The following is a 23,607-nucleotide window of genomic DNA, read 5'->3' on the forward strand; positions in this document are numbered from 1 at the left end:
TCCGAAAGATTAAAAACAGAAATAAACCTCTTTCCTCCTTCACAAAGATTTAGGTCTCATCCACACTGATGCTGATAAAGCTGAAGCAATAGCAAATCATCTAGAAAAACAATGTAAACCTGCATATGATCACCTCGATTTTGCTCCACTTTTGCAACGAGTTGTCCTGGTGTTGTACCACCTTACCCCAGTCCTGAAGATACTTTCAGGCACAAACTTTGTTTGCTCACACTTGGATAAAGGATTAAACTAATTTTATCATATATACAAGATCCACTGTAACGTCAGATGTTCACTCAAATCTTCTGTCATATATTCCACTGAAATTGCACCCATCTCACCTGCTGAAATATATGATATTATTAAGAACAAAAAGGCTCCTGAACCTGACGGTATCTCTAACGAGGTGATAAAGCTTCTACCACGTAGAGCTATTGTCCATCTGACAAATATAATTAATTCCATTCTTCACTACAAACATTTCCCTTCCTACTGGAAACTGGCAGACAATGCCAATCCATAAACCTGGAAAAGACCCTAGATTGCCTCAAGGTTACAGACCAATCAGCCTCATCTCAAATCTTGGCAAAATTGAAGAAAAAGTAATTCTTACCAGACTCCAAGATTCAGTACACCGACTAAATATCCTGCCTGAGGAGCAGTGTGGCTTCTGCCAATCTCATAGCACTATGCAACAAATACACAGATTAGTGATATATATCATCACGGGTTTTAACTGGCCTCAATGCACTAGGGCTGTTTTCCTTGATATAGCCAGTGCATTTGACAAGGTTTGGCATTATGGTTTGCTATACAAACTGATATCATCTCATCTGGTATACCAATGGGAATCATTCATCTAATAAAGGCATACCTCTAAGATAGGTGCGTGCAAGTCAGGATGTGTGGGGTAGTTTCAACACAAAAATGCATCTTGGCTGGAGTTCCACAAGGATCCTTACTAGCACCGATTCTATTTTCCTTATACTTGTGTGATATTCCGCACAACCCATTATCTTCAATCAAAGTTCTATATGCAGATGATACAGTGATATTGGCCAGATCTTTAAAGCCACACCTAGCCATCAAGAAACTGCAAGAAAACCTATCACAAATTGAACAATACTTCGCCAAATGGTGACTCCAAGTGAATCCCCAGAAAAGCATTGCCGTCCTATTCACTAGAAGAACTTTGCCTCCTAAAGAAGATATCCTCCTATTCGACACAAAAATCCCATGGCTAACTGAGATCAAATATCTTGGAGTAGTATTAGACAGAAAACTGACTTTCAGCTCCCATCTCAAGACTCTCTGTGCAACACATCAAAAACCACAGCCCAGCTCTATCCGCTAATTAAAAGAAACAGTAAGCTGAGCACCAGAATCAAACTACTCATATATAAATTGATGGTTTTGTCCAATACTCATCTATGCTTCACGCCAGCCTGGAGTCATATCGCTAATACTAATATTCTTAAGTTACAACGTGTGCAAAAGAAATGTCTCAGAATGATCTTGAACGCCCCGTGGTTCATACGAACTGTGCAGCTTCATCGGGACACAAATGTCCCCTATATTTATACTTTCATGTAGACTATAGCAATCAAATTCTTCCCAAAGGCATCTGTACACCCTAACAAACTGATCCAACTGGCTGCAGATTATGACGAAATGAATTATTTCAAACATAAAAGACCTAAAGCCATCCTAAACTTCAACACTGAGGACTAATCTCCTATCCCACTCAGGGTGAGCAATTAGCTCATAAACTTTCTCCACTGACAATTTCTCTTAAGATAGCGGGGAATATGAAAAGCTTTTGCTTCACCCCCTTATGTCAGTAAAGTTGAAAGTTAACAAAGGTTTAATTATGCCCTAGCACCCATATAGATAAACAAACTTGAATTTATTTGTAATATTGAAAGAGGCCTAAGATTCATCCCAAATAACATAGCAGAAAAAATACGTTTAGAAACTGCCAACATTTTAAATCATAACAAAACAATAACAATCAACCTAACTCAACACGAATTAACAGTGATAAAATCACTAAAGTCAAATCCGAACATCTTAATAACCAGAGCAGATAAAGGAAGTGCCACCATTATCTTAAACCAAACCACATATGTGGAAAAAATGAATCTGCTGGTCTCAGACAATAACACATACCAATTAGTTAACTATAACCCAACTAATAGAATAAAAAAGAAAACAGAGAATCCATTTAAGTCAATTACCACATGGCTCAAAAACTATTTCCACATTATGCTCATTCACCGAGTTTATGGGCTACCGAAAATTCACAAAGAAAACACACTGCTAAGGCCTATAGTCGAAGAGATTGATTGCCCAACTTATTACTTAGCCAAAAAACTAGCAGCAACACTCAAGGAGCTGATAGGTCATTTCCCCCTCCTATATCAAAAACACACAACACTTCTAGTAGTAAGACTTATACGTTGGTTAGACATAACTGGTAATTAATTTACGGAATTGACAATGCATATAAAGTAAATAAATTAAAGATAACTTTAATGAATCACTTCTATATTTCGGCAATGTCACATTGCCATCTTCGGGAACATAAAGATATGGTATGTGCACTAAGGAACTAACAAAGCAAATGAGGAAGAAAATAAGAACTAATTTTGTTCCTAAAGTCCTAATGGTGCCCTCTTGCGAGCTAATTTGGTAGTCTTGGCAGTTGGGCTGAAGTTCCTCATTTGCTTTGTTAGTTCCTTAGTGCACATACCATATCTTTATGTTCCCGAAGATGGCAATGTGACATTGCCGAAATATAGAAGTGATTCATTAAAGTTATCTTTAATTTATTTACTTTATATGCGTTGTCAATTCCGTAAATTAATTACCAGTTACACAACACTTCATAAACATCATCCAAGACATTACATTAGAAAAAGATGATTTATTAGTCAGTTTTGACGTCTCTGCCCTCTTTACGAATGTCCCAATCAATGACACAATTCTTCTTTTACAGAACAAATTTCCTCCAGATATCATGGTGCTCTTTGCGCATGTATTACGTTCTGGTTATTTTGTATGGCAAAACGCTTTCTAACTACAAAAAGAAGGCACAGTGATGGGCTCCCTATTATCCCCCCCCCCCCGATTGCTAACTTTTATATGGAACATTTTGAACAACTTGCATTAGGTTCCTCCGCGTTAAAACCCAAAGTCCGGGTTAGATACGTTGATGATGTTTTCGCAATCTAGTCTGACACTAGACACATTCCTTAGCCACCTAAACAAGCAACACAAACGCATACAGTTCACAATTGAGAAACATAACACACTGCCGTTTCTAGATACACTTGTCACATGTCTTCCCTCGGGCAATCTTTCCTTCACTGTTTACCGGAAACCGACACATACTGGCCAATATATACAAATAAATTCCTACCACCGCCCAACAATAAAACTAGGTGTCATCGATACTCTATAAAACAGGGCTCTGAAAAATGAATTTAAAGTGATCAGCAATACTTTTCAAAAAAATGGATACAGTCAAAACACTATTAACAAAATTCTCTACAAGACCTCAATAAAAAACAGAGACAAACCATACTGCAGAAAACTATAACCATTTCCTACATTAAAGGGACATCAGACAAAATAAACAGAGTACAGATATCCCTTGCTTAACGCAGGATTTGATTAACGCGCCGAAATTAATTGTGGCAATCCCTTGATATATGCGGCAAGAGTTTTGATTAGCGTGCCTTTAACCCTGTGGCGCTCGCAGCTGATCTGACAGATACATGCAAAATGTTTAATATAAATATTCTTACACAATTCAGTATATAGCTTGGAGGTCATTAGTAGCTGTGCATTCATATGTTACGAGTGATATTCCGCACTGTTTTTGCTGTCAGTTTAATTTAACACAAGTTATGTAAAGGTTTGTGATATTTGACAGTAAATTGTATCTGAGAGATACCGCAATTTCCGATGTCAGTTTAGTATGGTTTAGTTGCTGTTTTTTTTTATTCTTTGTTTAATAATTTCTAGATTGCAAATGAAAATAAATAAACCATCATATATTACTGAAATAGAGAGCCAAAGGCTTATTTATCATACATGCCCTCTAACAGATGTGCTTTACATTATGAAAAATACTAAGGAAAGTGATCTGGAGCTTACTCCACCTTTACCACGAGTTGCTCATAAGGTTGTTTATGCTTGCATCTGCCAAAACTCTTGTAGTTTCTATATTCGGCTATGAAATAATGTTGGATTCAATATTTATCATACATGTCCACTAGGAGGTGTGCTTTACATTATGGAAAATACTAAGGAAAGTGATCTGAAGCTTACTCCACCTTTACTACGAGTTGCCCATAAGGTTGCTTATACCGAAACGTTTAGTTTCTATATATTCAGCAAGAAACTCTTGTAGTTTCTATATTCGGCTATGAAATAATATTGGATTCTATATCCACTTAATTTGTGCCATCATGTATGATATTTGCAGTGTGTTTCTTTATGTTTTATTGCTTGTTTGCTGAGGTCGGGGAGAGTCATTTTGCTTGTTATCATAGAATTTATGCCGATAAGAAAAAAAAAACTAAAACTGTTCAAACGACTCGATAACTTCTTTTGATAAAAAAATTGCAGTAAATAATGTAGGTACAAGTATTTATTAAACATTTACTTTTTAATCATTTTTTATCTTTCCTGAAGAGTACCATATACTAATTATTAATAGAGTAATCAATCATGATCAAGCAGGATTCTGTAAAGGCTTCAACACAGCTGAAGCTCAAAAATTCAGCACACCTAAAAAGCATCTTACAACACCTCACCCTAAAAAGCTCAGACTTAATAGTAAGCTTTGACATCACTTCACTATTCACAAATGTACCACTAATAGAAACCCTCAATCTACTGAAGTCACACTTCCCCCCTGATATATTTGAACTATTCAAATTCACAATACATGCAGGATATTTCACATGGAAAGGGAAAATATACAAACAAATTGATGGGACAGCCATGGGCTCCCCCCTTTCTCCCCCCCTAGCCAACTTTTACATAGAACACCTGGAAAAACAAGCAATCAATACAGCCACTCTCAAACCAACACTTTGGCTACGCTATGTTGATGATGTGCTTGCTATTTGGCCACATGGTCCTGAGACATTGAAAACATTCTTAGCACATTTAAATAGCCAACATCCAAAAATCCACTTTACTATGGAACTGGAAGCCAACAACTGTCTGCCCTTCCTGGATACACTCATCACACGTCTCCCAGATGGTTCCTTATCATTTTCAGTTTTCAGAAAACCCACACATACAGGCAGATACTTACACAAACAATCACACCATCATCCTTCTCAACAATATGGCATATTAAAAACGCTAACCCATAGAGCGAGAGCAATCTGTTCAAATGACAAGGCTCTGACTGTTGAACTGACTCACTTACGCCACACCTTCTTGGCCAACGGCTACAATCCACAAAAAATAAACAAAATACTAAACACTCCTAAGAAACCCCTCCCACCATCTACCACAGAGAACTACAACAAAACAGTCACCATCCCCTACATTAAAGGCACATCCGAAAAGATCTCAAGAATCCTCAATAAACATAAATTACGCACCACATTCAGACCATGTAGCAAATTAGCCACCCTCATCCGCTCACCCAAGGACAGCATTCCTCCTTTATCACATCCAGGAGTCTACCAAGTACCCTGCTCATGCAATCAAGCCTACTACGGTCAAACAGGAAGAACTGTGAATATCCGCATCAGCGAACATAAACGATACGTCCGGAAATATCATTATGGGAAGTCGGGCCTAGCAGACCATGCTCTGGATACCCCTGCACACAGGATCAACTGGAAAAACACAAAAGTACTACACAGAAACCCATATAAATCAGAGAGATTGTTCTTAGAGGCGACAGAAGCCCTAAAACACACTCCAAATCTCAACAAATATGGCTGTATTAACTTGCCGAAGATCTGGGAGACAGTCATATTAAGAAAAAACTAGCACTTTTCTAGGACTCTAGTAATATATGATAGCGTTTTTTTTTTTTTTTTTTTTTTTTTTTTTTCAGATAGAGGGCGCCAAAATCAGGACTCTAGTCTTTGTGTTGCTGCTACAATTTTGGTTAAGTACACCATGTTGTTTTAGTCTCGCGTATTGTGACAAACAGTGTTTTTGTGCTCTGAAGATGCTGGTTATAATACCAGCGAAATATCAGCATCAAGTCAATAAATTAATTATTTACTTAGTTTCTGTGTTCTATTATACCGTTAAAATAATAAACAACAAGCTGAAGCTCATATTCATGCAGTAAAACAAATAATAGAAAAAGCAGAAGAAAACCAATTGCCTCTCTGTTTAGCCTTAATTGATTATGAAAAAGCATTTGATTCCATCAAAACTAACTCAATAATCAATGCACTCCAGAATCAGGAATTTCCTGGAAAATATATGGACCTCCTCCAGGCAATATACCTCACTGCAACAGCAACAATCCAACTTCACACGAGTAGCAATAAAATATCAAATGAAAAAGGTGTCTGACAAGGAGACTATCACCCAAAATCTTTACAGTAGTCCTTCAAGAAATATTTAATAATATAAACTGGACAAACCTTGGTATAAAAATTAATAACAGAAACTTAACACATCTAAGATATGCAGATGATATCATAATTTTTGCAAACACTCCAGAAGACCTTAATATAATGATAGAAGACCTATATCATGAAAGCAGAAAAGTTGGTCTAAAGATAAACAGATAAAAAATTAAAATCATGTTTAATCGTTCAGTAACACCAATAAACATAATAATAGAAAACAATTTTTTGGAAAGAGTCTCTTTATATGCATACTGTCATCTCACTGACCTAAACTGTGGACTCCAAAAGGAAATAAATAGGAGAGTTCAACTTGCATGGAGTGCATTCAGAAAATTGAAAAACATTGTTCAAAACGATGATGTCCCACTCTGTTTAAAAAGGAAGACATTTAACCAGTGTATACTTCTAGTCATCTCATATGGTTGCGAAACTTGGTCACTAACAAGAGCACTGGCAAATAAATTAACAACAACTCAAAGAAAAATGGAGAGGTTAATGCTAGCCATCACATTAAAAGATAAGAAGCGAAACATCTGGATAAGAAGCCGGACTCGCATCACTGACATCATTCTTCACCACAAGCGACTAAAACGGAAAAGGACTGGACATTTATCCAGAAGAGAAGATGAGCAATGGACCACTATACTTACGAACTGAATTCCTAAAGAAGGGAAACGAAGTCGAGGACATCCTTAAAGAAGGTGGAGTAATAAACTACACCTTCTTTTAGGACATCTTTTAGGTTTCAAAAACCATTTTTCATCAGTGATACTGCTGGACCTGGCTAAGGTCTTTGACAGGATACCACATGGAATTCCAATCTGTAAACTGCAACATAGGGGAATGGATATAGGGTTGGTGAGATGGATAGGTGGGTGGTTGATGGAGAGATATCAGAGAGTAGTTTATTCAGGAGTAGAATCCAAAAGACAGTCTGTGATTAGTGGTGTGCCGCAGGGTTCTGTTCTTGAACCACTGCTGTTTAATTTGTTCATTAACGATATATGGAAGGATCTAAGAGGAATGGCTCATTTGTTCGCTGATGATGCAAAGTTGGGTAGGGCAATAGTGAATGCAGAAGATATAAAAATCTTGCAGGATGATTTGGATAGATTGGAGTTCTGGCCTAAAGAGAATGGATGTCAATTTAATGTGACAAAATGTAAGGTTATGCATTTTGGGGTGAAAATATTAGCAGCAGTATACCACATTGGTGGAACTGTACTCTGGAAGATTGATGAGGCCAGGGACTTGGGAGTGTTGGTGGACAGGGAGATGAAGTTTAGGGGACACATTGCAGAAGTGGCTAAATCAGCTTATCAAATCACTTGGTTACTGAAAAATACTTTGACGAGCAGAGACAAGCAAATTATTGTTCCTCTGCACCGTGCGTTGATAAGATCTCATTTCGACTACTGTGCCCAGATTTGGTCACCTAGGTTTCTTCTTGTTGGGGAGGAGGTGAGAGGATCCAGAGGCAAGTGACCAAGATGATAGCAGGTCTATCGAACGAACCTTATGAGAACAGGTTAAAGACTTGTGAGTTGCAGAAATTGGTTGATAGGCAGAAAAGGGGAGATATGATTGAGACATTCAAATTGCTGAAGGGTTTCTATAGGATTAATTCAGAAGATATTTTTGAGATTAGGACTGGTGGTGGGAGAACTAGTGGACATCTATAGAAGCTGGGCAAGAGTGTGGTTAGCAAGGGTGTTAGAGCTAGAGTGGTAAATCAGTGGAATAAGCTGCCAGGGTCTGTTGTGGGTGCTATGACAGTGAATGAGTTCAAGGCAAGGTATGATAGATACTGTGAGAATGTCGAATAGTTGTGTGGACATGATGTTTAGGGCCTCTCTCGATGAGTCTAAGGACTTCTTGGAGTCGCCTGTAATAATAACTGTCAGAGTTTATTGGGGAAAGTTGGTCAACCATTGCCAAGAACAGAGAAAGGTGGGAAGAACTGGAGGAGGCCTTCGTCAAGCAGTGGACAGAAAATGGCTGAAAAGAAGAAGAAGAAAAATCAATCATGGATGAACTATAATTTTTACCACTGATTATTAGATTTGATTAACGCTATTTTGATATATGCAGTAACATCGAGGAATTAATTAACCGCGTTAATCAAGGGATACCTGTACTACAAAAATACAACCTCAAAGCCACCTTTAAACCTCCTGCAAACTTAAAAAGCTTACTCAACTCATCCAAAGACTCACTCCTTCTGCTGGCCCACCCTGGAGTATACCGTATTTACTGCACCTGCAACATACCATACATAGGAGAAACAGGACGCACAATTCCAATCAGACAAAAAGAACATCAAATATAATAATTATGGTGAAGCTCTCCTTTCTGATCATGCCCTGAACACCATACATAGAATTGACTGGAAAAGCACTAGTTGTCTACATCACACCAAAACATGGTATGAACGCAAATTTAAGGAAGCTTGTGAGATCGTTATCAACCACCCCAATCTAAACAATAACGATGGTCTAAAAATCCCACACATATGGAAGGCATATATTCATCCCAGGAATCCTTCCTCCGTAAGAACAACTATAAACAGGACTGTAGAAAATCCAGGAACCTAAATCTAAAATAACAACTTTAATACTGAAAAATAGGACATCAATGTTAAAGAAAAAATCTATGAGAAAGAATGTTTATTCATGTTGTAATTTATAATTTTTTTTTTTTTTAATCAAAAATAACAATTGTAATAATAGAAATAGGACATCACTGCTACTGGAAGGAAAACCATCTGTAAGCAAGAAGTTTATTCATGTAATCATAAATTAAATCACATAAATTACTCGAAATAACTATTATTATTATTATTATTGAAAAAAAAATTTTTTTTTCACTAGAGGTTGTGCCTGCTCCAGATGATGATCTTGATATGAAGATCGAAATGTTGGCATAATAAAAAGAGTTATTTTAACACGGTTGTAGAATCCATAATTTCAAAAACGAATGCTGATCACCGTTACACGGTGATCAGCATTCGTTTAAAAAAAAAATTTTTTTTAAATAATAATAAACTAAAAGAAAGGATCTATTTTTTAACCATTGTAAATAAATGTGAAATTGCCTGAGACATGTCCTATAGGGAAATTATTTAAATTTTATGTTAGTTTTGAAGTATTCTAATCACCCTGCTACCACCACAACTGCCTATAGTAACTGAATTATAAATATCTACTTTTTTTATTCTTTCGTATTTCATGCTTTTCGTAGTATGTACTACACATTTCAGTATCTGAAATCTATAACTTCATTTTAATAGTCAAGAAATGAAACAAAATTATTCTATTATCTATATCCATACTATTTCCTTGATATTTGATTATTCCAACCATTATTTTCTATTCCTTCTCAGTCTCATCTTTGTCAGGAAGGTTAAATGTGAATGTTAATAATATTTTCTGACCTAAAAAAGGAAGGAAGCTGAACTGCATGAAATAATTTTCCTGCACTATGGTTTATATAGAATCTTATATTTTCTCTTTGAATATATCATAACATAATTTTTTTTTTTTACTTTGCTGTTTTGTAATAAAAAATATTATTAAGTGCTACTCTGAAAATTTCTAATCTGTGGCACACACACTGCTATGAAAATTTAAAAGACAAAGTTTCACTATCAGCAAATTGCATTCTTATTTACTAAAAACAATCTTATAATAGACAAATTTCAAAAACCAGTTGCATTAGGCTGGATTGTGATACACAGAATGTTTCAAAAATTAAGAAATAAATATCTGAGAATAATTTAGCCTATATATATATATATATATATCACATGGGAAATTTTCCCATATCACATCAGTGCTGTGTGTTGGGGGGGGGGTGAGTATGTTCACATTATTATTTATTTAGTGAAATAATTTACTTTTCAATTATAGCATATTCTCCCCTGATAAAAACTGAGCTTTCATGAAAAACAGAATTTGAGTATTACGAGATAACATGAGCATCTTCTGTTGAGGATTGCTCTGTAGGTATTCAGAAAATTGCATGTTCAAATAGTTTTTCTTTTTCATTAGAAATAAAAATTTTATAACAGTAATAGTTAACCTTATTTTATTCATTCTTCTGAGTGAATGAAAATAATAAATATGTTATGTAACTATTGTTATTATCACTATGCTGTTATTATAGAATACAATTTACATTATGATATATTATGTATGATATCTCCATGAGAGAGTTTAATTGCTGTGCCACTACCATAATCTCTCGCCTCAAGACTGGCCACACAAGACTAATCAAGTTTAGGAATGGCATAAAAGTCTTCCTCATCTGCAAAATCCATAACATCAAGGAAGCATCGCCAATGCGTTTACTAAATTGTATGAATATTTCCAAATGTGAACTTCATAACAACCAGAAAAGGTGCTGTATAAATGAAGTAGCAAAAATGGCTGCAACATCAAGTGATACCACAGATTTCAATCTTTTTAAAATCACTCAAAAAGAAAACATAAAAAGAATGATTCACCACTGGTATTCAGCAGAAAAACCAGGAGCTACCATCAACTCCAAGTTTAATCACTGCGCCACTACCATGATCTCTCGCTTCATGTTTAGTAAAATCTGTAACATCGAGGAAGCATTTACTAAATTTACCAATGCATTTACTAAATTGTATGAATATTTCCAAATGTGAACTTTACAACAACCCAGAAAAGGTGCTGTATAAAATACATGAATTTGACCTCTATGATCTGGTGTAATAATACCATGGGATAATAAAAAAATAAAATAAAAATGTATGATATATGTTATTGCCAGCCTGGTTGACTGTGGTTAGCATATCCACTCTCCAGCCAAAAGGCTGTGGGTTCAAATCCTGCCATGGGCATGGATGTTTCTGATTGTCTGTGAAAATACTAATGGTGGTGGGCAGTAGATGATGTGATTCATTATAGTTGGTGGATTCAGGGGTGAGAGCTGTAGAGTAGATGCCCTCCCTTGATGAGTCTTTGGACTCCTTCGAGGTGTCAGGTAATAATAATAATAACAACACAATAAGTTTTCTGATATAAATTAATATGTACATGAAAAGAGCCCCTTTTTCCTGCTTTTAGTATAATATTACTAACAACAATAATAACACTATTTTCTATGTTCTGTATTCTGAAAGTAGCCATATTTCTTGGTTTTCCTTTCAAGTAATGTAAAACTTGAAACTTTGTGTGTGCTAGGACGAACAATGGGAACTCTTCCACGTGTTCTTTTGAATTTCCCAGTTGTGGAAAACAGGATTTCACAGCTCATCCAAAGTTATTTTGGATGAACTGTGAAATTTTTGTAGTTTTTTTTTTTTTTTTTTGAATAAACACAGTTTCTAAAACAATAGAAAAATTATCCCAATTTCATTCCTTTTTTAGAAATTAGGACTCTTCTCCACAAAACAAATAAATTAGTTGGTGTGCATGCGTCTCACAGATATCAGATGTGGTCCATAGTGTATGCCTCTAATGCAGATGTGATGAGAGTACAACAGTTTTCTTCAGTTAGAAAATTTGGGTCTGAAACCTATGTAGTGCTATGAAAACCTTCATCAGGGCTTTTCAAGAAAATAAGTTAGTCTCATACTGAGATGGTTTTTCCCTGCCAGGAATTCACATTTTATAGCAAACATGCAAAGCACTGGAAAATATCAGACACACACAATGTCCTTGCTCATAGTTGCTTCTGCCATAATTCCAATCAAAACAAAATCATGGCCTTAGTCAACTCAATCATTTTTCCGATTGAACAACCAAACTTGAATAGCCAACTGGAGAGAGTCACTGTTTTTTTTTCTAAGTAGATTAGAATCCTTATACTGCACGAATGCTTATAAAAAAATATAGAAACCCCAGATTAGAATCCTTATACTGCACGAATGCTTATAAAAAAATTTAGATGGTAAATGAATTTAGTTCTGTAAATAGCACAGTGCAAGGTCATCACCCAGTTTTTTTTTTTTGGAGGCTTGAAAAAACATGTTTATTTTAAATCTGATGTTAATTTCCATGCATATAGCATTAACGTATTATAATTTCCAAACTTTTGTGAACAATAAAAAAAAAGAAAAAGAAAATTGCACCTAGAAGGCACATGTCCTGACGGCCCTCCCTATTTTTATTTCCTCAAAATAGGTCACTTCAAGGGAACTGGCAATGCCTTTGACTGAGCTGTTTAATTTAAGTGTCAGCTCTGGTGGAGTTCCAAGGGAATGGAAAGAGGACAAAATTGTTCATTTGCATAAGGTACGTTCTAAGACTACAGTAGCAAATTATAGACCAATCAGTTAGTAATTTACTAACTTTTTATAATAGAGTAACAGATGAGTTGGATAAAGGAAATGGCTACAAGATGATTTTGCTATTTTGCAAAGGTATCTGACAGAATACTCCATGGAACACTGTTACACAAATTTGAACAAATGGGAATGGATATGACACTGGTTAAGTAGATAAGAAGGTGGTTGCTGGACAGATATCAAAAAGTGGTATATGGAGGGACAGAATCATGGCAAAAACAGGTGACTAGTGGAGTACCACAAGGTCGAGTGCTGGGACCATTGCTGTTCAATTTGTACATAAATGACATAGGAAATAACCTGTACTGATGATGCAAAATTAGGTAGAGTAATAGTTAATCAAGGTGATGTGGAGAGCTTGCAGAATGATTTAAATAGGCTGTCAGTATGGCAAAAGTTAACGGGTGTCAGTTTAATGTCAAGAAATGTAAAGTTATGCATTTGGGGATAAATAGATTACAATGTATCACACTGATGGAACTGTACTCCAGGAAATAGATGAAGCTAGAGATTTAGGGGTGGTGATAGGCAGAGAGTTAAAGTTTAGAGAACATATTGCTAAGGTAGCCCATAAGATTACTTGGCTAGTGAAGAAGACATTAACAAGTAGAGATAAGGAAGTTATAGTTCCTCTTTATAAGGCCTTGATACATCCATATCTGGATATTGTGCTCAAGTCTGGTCTCCTGGGTTTTTTGGGGATGAGGAAGCAGTGGAAAGGATTCAGAGGCAGGTGACCAAGATGGTGAGTGGCCTGTGAAATGTTCCCCATGAGAATAGATTGAAGGTGTGTGGAATGCAGAAGTTGGGCTGATGGGAGAAAAAGAGGGGATATGATAGAAACATTTCAGTTGCTTAAAGGATTTTATAAGGTAGATGCAAGGGATTTCAGCACTTGGCTAGAGGGACCAGAACAAGGGGTCATCCCTGGAAGTTGAATAAAGCTGTGGTCAGTAGGGGTGTGAGGACTAGATTTTTTTTGCTTGAAGAGTGGTGAATAAGTGGAATGGGTTGCCAGAGTCAGTTATGAGTGCTTTTTCTGTTAATAGGTTCAAGGAGAGGTATGATAGATTGTGTGGATAGATTGGGTCTCCTGCAATGGGGTCTTCAGATTCCAAGGAGGTTCACTTGGCTAGAGGAACCAGAACAAGGGATCATCCCTGGAGGTTGAATAAAGCTGTGGTCAGTAGGGATGTGAGGACTAGATTTTTTTTGCTTGAAGAGTGGTGAATGAGTGAAATGGGTTGCCAGAATCAATTACGAGTGCTTTTTCTGTTAATGGGTTCAAGGAAATGTATGATAGACCGTGTGGATAGATTGGGTCTCCTGCAATGAGTCTTCAGATTCCATGGAGGTGCCCATATAATAATAATGATTCTGTATGTTATAAAAACAGCTTAAACAAATTCCTCCTCAAGAGGAACTAGAATCAGTACACTCAGGCCTCTGTATCAATATTTGTAATCTTGAAAAGGACTGTTTTGATGGACCTGAAAGGTAAGATTTTGTTTTCATACTGTTCAAAATTTATATATTTTGAACAGTATGAAACAACAAGTTTCATTCAACAAGAGTGAACATACTTACATTCAGGATACCATCATTGTCTCCTTTCTGATTTTTTAAAGCAGACACAACATTTGCATGCGATTTTTTATTTATTTATTTATTTTTTTAAATAGAGTGGTAAAGTTTCCAGGAAATAGAGTTAGCAGCACTCAATCTGAGAAGTCTGAAAGGATTGTCTGTTTACCCTGCTTGCTGAAGATGGAGCATAAACTTCTAGCAATGATTTTGCAATTTCTGCTCTGTAATATAGATGTGTTATGGTAGACGTACACTTTTGCTTGTACAAGAAGAAACTGTTCCAAATAATAAAATCCAATATATGTCCAAACACTTTTTTGGTAACTGTTTTATGTTGTTTCCTCATTACAGAGTAAATTGATAACTACTTATCGCATCTGTAGATTCCACCCATAGTGTCATTATATGCATATACAGCAATGGGTTTGACTTTCTTGAAACCATGCTTCTCCATCGATTCCATTGATGGATTGTGCAGGGAAGACAGGAGAAAAACAACTTTTTTGTCTTTGCAATGTAGTGCAAAGACTTTCAATCACTGATAAGCTCAGATTTTTCCCTTCGACAGTTTTCCATGCCAGATATGGAGGCATGTCTTGTCTTTTTTGTATTTACGGTACAATAATTGCCAACCTGGTTGGCCGAGTGGTTAGTGTATCAGTTCTCCAGCCAAAAGGCTGTGGATTCAAATCCTGCTGTGGACATGTTTGTGATTGTCTAAGAAAATGCTAGTGGTGGTGGGTAGTAGATGGAGTTGGTGTGGATTGGGTGGTGGAGAGAGAGTTGTAGGCGTCCTGTAATATGTGTACAATGCTGTAAGAGCAAATCAGTGAGTTATGGGCACATATAGTATGTATCCATTGTAACTCAGTCACCTTTTCCCAGTAAAGGGACTAGTTACTCCATTACTACATGCATCAACAAAGGAAGAACCAAATATTTATCATGCTTGAGTACAGTCTGCCTTCTTGTATAAGGTTTGAAATCCCAAGGATATCCACTTGCACAGCATAAATTTACCCAATACTTTGCTTTCTTTTAGGGAATATATTGCTATCATTTCCATCTGCCTTTGAATCACATAAGGCTTTCATCGATAATCATGTCTCTCTCAGGAATGTGGAGTGATCTAAATTTCTGACGAATTTATCAGAAAATCATAAATTTTGTTGAGGACTGGACAAGGATGTGTTGCATGATCATATTCCTCATTATTCTGAAAATGCAAATACTTCACAATGAGATTGAATTGTTTTTCAGTCATAACATCACAAAACATTGCCGTGTTTAGAATCCATTCTGTAGACTAATACATTTTAAGAGTAAACTTTTTCATGATACCTTGCAAAATCAAGTGTGCAATAATAAATGTAAGCAGCATGTTGATATCTATTGAACTCTAAAATGTGTACTCAGCTTGATGTTGTTGGCAAGCATAAAGGCAAGTCTGTTTTGCTATGGAAGAAAGAATATCATTGTCTTGAAATAGATATAAGCCTAAAATGTGTTAGTTTTCAGTAGTTGCTACCTAAACTATGAATGGAAAGGTGTGCGTTTAGTGACGATCACCCATCTTCTGCATGAAGACATGTCTAAACTACAGGCAAAATCACTATCTTCAGAGCTAGAAAACTTTCCCTCATCATCATCATCAGTAGCCAAATTTTTTATCCTGAATGTTACTGCTACTTGACATCTCAGAAGTGAATTGTGTCTGATAATATTGCTAATATACTTGTTAATATTCCTTTCTGATTGAGTAACAGGCTAATGAAGATTACTGAGAAAGAAAGTCCCAAGGAACAGCCTTGGGACTTTTTTATTTTTATTCAATATTAGAATAAAATTAAAATTTTATTCTAATATTGATTAAGTAGGATGACACTGTTTTTTAAACATTAGTTTCCCCATTTACCAAACATTACATTATTTCTTGATTCATAATAATCAGGAAATAATATAAATGAGAAAATATATAAAATTTGCTCATTTATAATAATCACAATTTAATTTTGGTATTGAAAAATTAAAAGTTATCTGGTACAATTACTATGGAAAAATAACAAATTCAAACAAAAAATAAAGTGCAGCTATGTTACCTAGCAGTGTTGTGTGTATGTGCGTGTGTGTGTGTGTGTGTGTGAGGTTTTTTTTTGGGGGGGGGTTAGCTATCAAAGGAGAAATATAATTTTAATTCTATTATGAAAAATTTTTAAATGAAATTTCACTTTTGATGCATTCAACAATGCATGTTTTGAATGATGAACTATAAGGGAAATATCGCAACTTCAAACTGCTGCATAATATCTAAACTAGCAGAAAATATGTATATAACAGCCATTTATTTCTATTTGTAATGAGCAATACAGGGAAAGCAAGAAAGTGGTTTTCCTGTATTGATTACATTATAAAGATTACACATTGCACGATATGATTCAAGATTTATGTACAGTTCTCTACAAAGCAAAATTATAAAAGAGCGAAATTTCTCACAATCTGCGAACTAACCTTCAACTAAGATTATGAATAAAAAATAAGAAAAACTTAATTTGGAACAGAGGTGAGCTGCATTTTTTTAATATTCAGTATTTCAAAATAACTGTTTGATAAAAATAATTATCTTGACTCAAGTTCTGGGAGAATAAAATGCACTGGCAACTAAGATAATTAGCAAAAAAATTGATAATGACATTGATCTTCCAAGGTGATACAATATTTAAATGAAGAAAAGTATGAAATGATCTCTTATTCTGTATTGGCATTAAGAACTATAACGCTATGATAAAGAGTAGAAAAAAATAAATATAAGTTTTAGGTATTTGGTCTAATATAACTAAGATTCCAGTTACCGAGCAAATGGCAAGCAACTGCATTCTTTGTATAGATAACTGAACATAGCTACATACATGAGGTAATCTGGTTAAGTGTTCTTCTCAGCGTGGAGGATTATCACGCCTTCTAATGGACATGACAGCCAAACTGCACTTCATATCCATGTTCTTTCAACATGGTAGTGAGTTGTATCCAGGTTGTGCTGAACGTGTGTATATGTCCTGGCTGGTAGGAGGTTAATGAGGGTTTAAAATGTATTCCACAACACAAATCATCATTATTCAGTTTAGGTCTTTCGTTTATTGTTTGTAATAAAGGGTGAATTGATATAAATTCTCCATAATTTAATAGGAAAACAAAGTCATGTCTTTACGAGATAATTGTATTTTTTAAATGACAGTATTAAAAACCATTTTCATTATGTAAAATTTTGCAAGCATTTAGTTATACTACGCAAATTTATATTGAGTTATGAAAATAAGATTAGGACAGTTGGAAGAATAAGATATATACATGTACAGTGCTGTTTTTTTTTGGATGGTATGCAATAGTACAGCATACCAGCATCTTTATTAATAGTGAAACCATGGTACAAGGATGTGGTATCATTTTATTCAACTTTTTCAGCTAGCAAAGATGCGTACCAGCACCTATTGTTTTCCATAAAAAGTGATGAATGTACTACATTATTTAATTAGATTGTGCCAATTTTAATTTGTGTTTATAATTATGTTTATTTTGCTAATGAAATTATATTACCAGAAAAGTACACTTTTGTTTTTAATAATAGACTGTCTGTTACATATGTTGTGCATATGCATACTGTATCTACATGTAAGATCAATACTGAACTTAATAGTATCATTCCATGATGCCTCCAAGGACTCACCATGGGAGGGCACACCACACCACTCCACTACACAACTCAATGTCTTCCTCTGCTTAATATTCCAGTTATACAATGACACTATTAACATCAACACACAATGCCATCTACCACCCACTACCAACAACAGTATTTATGCTTGTATGTGGGATGAGAAACCTCAGTTTTCAGGAGAAACCCCCCCTCCCAATACCTCCATGTGAGATCGGCTAACTCACCTTCAATTGTAAAAAGCTGATATAAAGATTCCTGTCATCATAACGAGAATCAAAGTCAGTCCTTTTTGTATCAAAAGGCACCCACTTCCAATAATGCTATAAAGACTTAAATGTAGAGGTGCAAGATTTTTTGGGGAATGGGGGGGGGGCATAGTATGAACACTACTGACCTAAAGGCATTTGCACACACCAATGCCTACAGTAGGTAGATAGCAACTTCACTCTCAAACCCAAGGCCTGCTGATTCATTATAAAGGAAACCACATACATTATAAAGGAATGCATTGATTTGATTAAAATTTTAAGTTATTGGAAATGATAACTAATTTAATTTAAATGTATTCAAGAGATGGAAAACTTTTGTATTTTCTCTGCACTTCAATTGTGCAAGATTTATTGTTTCCAAGAAAAGCACCTGAACTAGGTGCTTTAACTTGCACCCCTAAATTGAGAGGATGCACAAGAATGTTTTCCAGATGGTAAAATGAGTAGAGTGATTGAGGCACTGGATATGAGGAGGGAGCGAGCAAAGGAGTTGACACGAGATTTGAAAGTTGAGTTAGGTAGGATGAGGCAAGAGATGAAATGGATGTGGAATGAAATTAAGAAAATTCGGGTGAAAAACGATTAAAACAAAATATGTTGATACGAAAGAGGTAATGAAAGATGAGTGAAGGCGTTGTATGGTGACTCCATTATTAAAGGTGTGCTGGATGAGAAGATGCACAAGGTATGTTTTCCAGGTGGTAAAATAAGTAGAGTAATTGAGGCATTGGATATGAGGAAGTAGCAAGCAAAGGAGTTCATGGTTTTTAATAGGTACAAATGACTTGACAGAGGACAAAGAGCACGTCAGAATGGATATCAAGAGGCTGCTTAGACGGATAAAAGAGAATAGTATGATAGGAAGGGTAGTAAGCATGTTGCATAGGTATGACAGTGGTGAGATGAGGCAGAGAGCAAGGATTATGAATGATATGTTAGTTGAAATGTGTACAGTTTGTTAATGTGTGGAATGAGTTAAAAGATGAAGTGAACTATATAAGAGAGATGCACTGCATTTGAGTGGTTATGGTGTGAGTCACTTGAAGAGACTGCTGCTGGAGGGTAGAGAAGTGAGTACAGAGAATGAATCAGATCAAGTGGGAAGTGATGTGGAAGAGCAGAAGAGTAAGTCAGGAGAAATTGAAGAGGTGGTTATGAATGAGGAAGTGAGTGCCATGAGTATGGAAAATGACAGAATGGGTATGCAAGAAGAACAGGGAAACGGGGAAGCTCAGGGTGGACAGGGGTACACAGCGTGAGAAAGTGGATGCTCTAGGAGGATATGAAAGCATGTTTAGACAGGAAAGGAATGATATGACCTGGGATCAAGAGGAAACAGTTGGAACTGAAGAGGGTTTTAAAATGAATAAGCATAAAGGGAAATGGCCCCCAGTTGAGCATGGAGAGATCACATCGAATGAGAGGTATCAGCAGAACTAAGTGTAGATCCAGGAATGAGCTGTTGTGTATGTATACAAATGCTAGAAGTGTAAGAAACAAAGCAGATGAAATGGTTGCACTAATTGAGTCTGTTCATCCAAAAATTCTTGAAATAAGTGAGACAAGGTTAGATGAGGACAACATCCTGACAGGAATAGAGATGAAAGGGTATGATGTGTTTCTTGAGGATAGAAGGGATAAAAAGGAAGGGGGGGAGGGCTATTGATGATAGAGAAAGAGTTATATCCATACAAAGTAAAGATGCAAGAGGGAAATAGTGCATGGTTTTGAGGCAGTATGGTGTGAGATAGAAGCGAATGGAATGAAATATTTGGTTGGATGTTGTTATAGACCAGGTAATGTGAATGGTAGTGATAATGAAATGTATAATCAAATTCGTCAAGCAAATAAGAAAAGGATAATCATTATGAGCAATTTTAATTATGGCAATATAGACTGGAATGGTGAGATAGCAACTGGAAGTAAAGAAAATGAGTTTCTTGAGTTTTTGAAGGATAACTACCTCAGATAGTATGTAACAGAGGGCACACAAGGATTGAGGGTGTTGGATTTGATCATTTCATCAGAGGATGTAATTATAAATAAAGTGTCAAATCACCACCAATTGGTAAGAGTGACCTTGAAGTGATTACCTGGGTGGTTGCCGCAAGTGTGAGGACCTCTGTGAGAAAAGGTATATGTGGAACTATAAGGAGGAGGTTGATTATGAAAAGCTCAGGAGACAGCTTGCAGGTGTAGCATGGAAAGAGGAGTTAGTTGGAAAAGAGATCATTGCAGCTTGGGGATATTCAAGAACTATCTAGTAGAAGCAATGTCTAATTGTATTCCAAGGGTCAGAAGGTTAAATAAGGTAGGTGTGAAATGGATGAATTAAGAGATTAAGCATGTGATACAGCAAAAAAGGGCATTATGAAGACAGAATAAGAGAAGTGGTAATAACCAATTCCATGAGGATTACAAAGACCAGATAAGGCGGGTGATTTTGTTGGTAAGGGTAGCAAAAGTGAGGTGTGAGCAGCAGTTAGCTAATGAAGCTAAAAATAATCCTAGGGAGTTATTTCGATATGTAGCCAGCAAAAAAAAAAAACAATGATTATGGAAGGGTGACATTGATTGGAGAAAATGGACAGCTGTTGCAGAAGATATAGTGGAGATACTTAATGAGTATCAGAAAGGTCTTTCATTCTTGAGAATGCAACTTCATGGAGAGATTGAGAGCAGTTGTGATGGGGATTGTGATAATATGGAGGCAGAATAAGAGAAGTGGTAATAACCAATTCTATGAGGATTGCAAAGACCATATAAGGCAAATGACTTGGTTGGTAAGGGTAGCAAAAAGTGAGGTGTGAGCAGCAGTTAGCTAATGAAGCTAAAAATAATCCTAGGGAGTTATTCCATATGTAGCCAGCAAAAAACACAATGATTATGGAAGGGTGACACTGATTGGAAAAAAATGGTATAAGGACAGCTGTTGCAGAAGATACAGTGGAGATACTTAATAAGTATCAGAAAGGTCTTTCATTCTTGTGAAGAGATTGAGAGCAGTTGTGATGGGGTAGAGAGACTGACTGTAAGTTTGCAAGAGGTGTATGGGCAGTTGAGCAAACTTGATGTTAGTATGGCTGTGGGACTTGATAATATATTACTACGTATTCTGAAGGAATGTGCCAGGGTGTTGACATCTGCTTTGACATTTTTTTTAATATGAGTCTTGCACTGGGTCAAGTTACTAAGGAGTGGAAGGAGGGTAAGATTGTGCTGCATCATAAGGGAGGTGATAGAACTCGAGAATCAAATTATAGGCCTGTCTGTGTGTCAGATGTTGTGCTTAAGTTGTTGGAGAAGCTTGTGAGAACCAGGATCCAAACTTGGGTTGACGATAATGGTATTATCTTTGATGAATAGCATGGATTTGCTAAAGGAAGGTCATGTTTTAGTAATCTACTTACTTATTACAATAAGGTGACTGCTTCCTTGGACAGAGGAGAAGGATACACAGTAATATACTTAGATTTTGCAAAGGCTTTTGATAAAGTACCTCATGGTAAATTGATAGTCAAACTGGAGCGGATGGGGTTGGATATTAGATTGGTGCATTGGCTGTCTGATAAGTATCAACAAGTTGTGTATGGGGGGGAGCAATGTCAAGGAAAAGAAAATCACTAGCGGAGTGCCTCAGGGATCTGTTTTAGAGCCATTACTGTTTAACTTTTATGTTAATGATATAGGTGAAGATTTGGATGGAGATATTCAGTTGTTTGCAGATGATGCAAAGTTGGGATGAACCATGAAGAGTAGTGAGGATGTTGTGACCTTGCAGGAAGACTTGAATAAATTGAGAGTTGGGCACAGAAATGGGGATGTGAGTTCAGTGTTGCAAAATGTAAGGTTTTAAAATTTGGAAAACAAAGATGGGATGCAGAATTTATGTTTGGTGAGGATATATTGTTGGAGGTGGAGGAAATAAGAGATCTGGGGGTGATAGTGGATAAGGATCTGAAATTTAGGGGATACATTACCAAAATTGTGAAGACAACACAAAGGCTTCTGGGAATGATTCAGAGGACACTGACTTGTAGAAGTAGGGACATTCTTGTTCCATTGTATTATATAAGGCTTTGATTAGGCCACACATGGACTTCTGTGCACAGATTTGGTCACCTGGTTTTCAGAAGGATGAAGAGATGTTGGAAAGGATCCAGAGGTGACTGACTAAGGTAGTTTCTAACCTCTGGAATGTTGAATATGAGGAAAGATTGAGGAGATGCAATTTATAGTCTGGTGGACAGGAGGAAGAGGGGAGATATGATAGAGACCTACAAGTTAGTATGGGGTTGTTATAGGATCAATGTGGGAAAGATTCTACAGAAAACAGTGGGTGATTAGGGGAGAACCAGAAGTCATTCCTGGAAACTGTATAAAGAGGGTGTGAGTAGGGGAGTGAGAAGGAGGTTTTTTTCATGCAGAGTTGTGAATGATTGGAATGCTTTGCCTGAGAGTGTGGTGCAGAGAATTTGAGTGTGTGTTTAAAGCATGGTATGATGAGCTGTGTGTATGATAAAAGGACCTCCCAGATGAGTCTTTGACCCCATGGGGTATTGGGTAATAATAATAACAACTATAACATGTAATGGCAGCTCATTTTTCTAGCTTCATGACTGAAATGAAAACCGGAAGAGTGACCAATAGCTGAGCATGCATGGAGAGAAAAGAATAATATAATACTGCTATGAGAGAAACAAGTGCATTTTTGGAACTCAACAACAGATAATTATGAAGCATATAGAAAGAAAAACATTTAAAAGTTATCAATTGTTATGTTACGACAATGACAACAGAACAGCAGGTTGAGTTTTTAATGACTGTTCGTTGTTTCATAGTCTTTCATATAGAAAGAAAAGTAAAGTTCTGCATTACTAAAATAAAGCGGCAAAAGGCTTCAGTTTGGCAATGCAAAATTATATAAGCAAAGTGGATATTAGATCTAGCATTATTTCAAAGCCAAATGTAGAAACTATGAAAGTTTCATATTCATAGTTTCTATATTTCATAAGGCATTCACGAGTTGCCTTAGCATGAACTAAGACGTAGGTGCCACCCAAGTCTTACAAAACTTAGTAAGACTTGGGTGGCATGTTT

At 36.2% G+C, this 23,607-nt stretch overlaps 1 protein-coding gene across 4 annotated transcripts in view; it reads right to left on the reverse strand.

Moving 5' to 3' along the window:
- The window catches only part of Cox11 (Cytochrome c oxidase copper chaperone COX11), a 177,139-nt gene that overhangs the window by 108,391 nt on the left and 45,141 nt on the right, over nucleotides 1-23,607 (reverse strand). The gene's annotated exons all lie outside the window — the stretch shown is intronic.

The sequence above is a fragment of the Typopeltis vanoorti genome, chromosome 9 (assembly GCF_054136105.1).
Source record: "Typopeltis vanoorti isolate ZY-2024b chromosome 9, IOZ_Tvanoo_1.0, whole genome shotgun sequence".
In the NCBI taxonomy this organism is placed as follows: domain Eukaryota; kingdom Metazoa; phylum Arthropoda; class Arachnida; order Uropygi; family Thelyphonidae; genus Typopeltis; species Typopeltis vanoorti.